The sequence below is a fragment of the Uncinocarpus reesii genome, genomic scaffold (assembly GCF_000003515.1).
Source record: "Uncinocarpus reesii 1704 scaffold_1 genomic scaffold, whole genome shotgun sequence".
Lineage (NCBI taxonomy): Eukaryota > Fungi > Ascomycota > Eurotiomycetes > Onygenales > Onygenaceae > Uncinocarpus > Uncinocarpus reesii.
In genome coordinates this window covers 5,526,359-5,528,819 of record NW_003052500.1, presented here as the reverse complement: position 1 = coordinate 5,528,819, position 2,461 = coordinate 5,526,359, and positions in this window count along the sequence as shown.

Genomic DNA, 2,461 nt, shown 5'->3' with positions numbered 1-2,461 from the left:
TGCAGAAGGGAGTATTTGTTTTCCACAGTGCTGGTGGCTGGATGTTATGACGTTCGAATCATACGGAAATGGCCTGAAAACACGGTCACGTCATCGAGGAGGGAGGAATGTTCCAGGCGCACCACCGCGAAATGCACGTAATTCCAAACCTGACCCAAGAAGTTTATGGAAGCAAGTTTGCCATCACAAGTAGTTAAGAGAGCTTACTTGGGAGCTCCTGAAACTGAGCCAAAGTAATATGTTTCGCTCAATGCAGGTACGAGGCCTGTGAGATCCAGATGAAACGCAAGCCAGCCTGCTCGAGAGAAGAGGAAGATGGGTGTGTGTGTGGTTGCCGTGTGTGAGGGAGGGGTGGGGGACAGGCTAACATACCGCTAATCCCTGTCGGCTCCGCAAGCATCGCTCTCATCCATGACTTGCAGATGAAAACTGCTTGGGATGGCCGATTATTGGCCAGATGCTCAGATCCACGAGGACTTTGCACCAAATCATTCGTGGTCCTTCTCGTCATGACTTCGGAATGGGAAGTCCCCTTTTCTTGTCCATCGCGCGTGGTACATCCTGGGTACACTAGTGGTAACTCAGCAACCGCGGCCTGGCCAATCGCATGGGTTTGACACCGGGCAATTGTGGCTATGCACGGGTTGGATACACCGGCATGACGGTAATACGGGCGTTGTGTGAGCCCTATGTGTAAATTGTGATTTTCCTCCACAGCGAAATACCGAGCATGCCAGGCACATTATTTCTTTCGTTGGGCCGAGACAAAATGCGTTCCTTTCCACTTGCATCATTGGCTTGGGGTTTTCTTCCGTTTCTGGCCCTCGTCATGACTGAAGAGAGCAATTCAGCGCCGTGGAATGCCTGTCGCGTTGACCGTGAACATCGATACGAGAGAAGTCAATGAGACCGACTTTAACCTTGTCGAACGGGCTTCCCACAGAGCCCCTCGTCTCTCTTTTCCTCCCAGGAGAAATTGAATTCTCTGGTAACCTTAGTAATTTTTCTCCGCTCTTGGGATGGGTTTCGCCTCTCTCTGGTACCCTCTTTTATCTCTCAAGACGCGGCCATGGGACACGGAATTTAATCGTAGTGTGTAATCGAGGGTGTGATCGTAGCAAGGAAAGTCTGGTTCCTCATCTTCGCTCCTCTGAGGCTATTTTTTTTCTCTCCGGCGTTCCCTTCCTCCTCCCCTTCCCCTCCTCTTTTTCTTTTTTTTTCCCTTTTCTCTTCCTCTTTCTTCCTTCTCCCCATCAACCGAGTTGCTCACGCCAACCCCTCCTTCTCGCCTTTCCTCGTTTTTTGACCGCTCTCGTCCTTTTTCCCCTTTCCTGCGTGTTTCGTTCGCACGGGTTCAAGGTTCTCTTCTCATCTTGTGTATCTTGTGTTCGTTGTCGTGGGAGTTTCCAAAAAATCAAAGTTCTTTTGCAGCCATTTTGAACCGCCTCCGATTTGAAAGTCTGCAACCAATATCTCTTTTGCATTTGATCTGCCCATTTTTGAACATTCAGTAAGTCGCTTCAATTTCCGATAGCTGTGTGGTTCTCTTGAGAGAATGATTTCTCTTTTGTATTTTTTTTGCCCCTTGATGTTCATTTGATTGCGCCGATCTGGCCCGTTTCAAACGTGTGAGGAGGTGAATCGAGCTACGGCACTGTTCGGCCCTTGAGAAACGAGTATTCTTGGGGACTTAGAATGGCATGCCTAGGCTCGATGGCATATATCCCCGAATTGAGAAAATATCGTCTTTTAAAGGCTCCCCGCACCCTGCTCGTCTTGAAGTCAGTATCGCCACCTGCATGCTTGTTGCGCTTGACTCCGTTTGGGCTATCTGTGCTGGCGCGTCAGCCGTTGCGCTTCATCAGACGGAAGTGCACTGACAATCCATGACTGATGACTTGGGACGGAAGCGAGTGCTGGCAGGCGCAGGTGGATGCTGATATAACACAAGCACAAGTAGAACAATATCATCGTCATTGCTCCCTCTCAATAGGCCATTGAGGGTCTTGATTGTGGAATCTGCTCCGATTGATTTGCGATCCAATTGCAGGACTTCTATTGCATTGTCTGCATTTTTGTGCCTGATTGCCGCGACACCTCCCGTTTATTGTGATCTCCAACATCTTTTCACCACACTAAAGTGGTGTTTTCGGCACGCTACTGTGAATTTTCTCCGTCTTCCTTGGCGCCGCTGCTGACCTCTGCAAATCCACATCTTGCACGCTCAAACCACATCTCCCACATCCCTTCATCCTCTCTCCTCACCTCCCTCTCACTCTTGTTTCCTGTGGCTTTCTTTGCAGTTGTTGTGGTCACCTCACTTCTTTTGCCAGCCCTCACTCACTTTCAGTCCCATCTTTTCGGCCCATCAGCTGGCTTCTACTACGTCATTGCCATTCCAATTTTCACGTCAATTGACTACGTGTCATTCAGTCGCTTCGGAGCCCGCTCCTTCACTAGG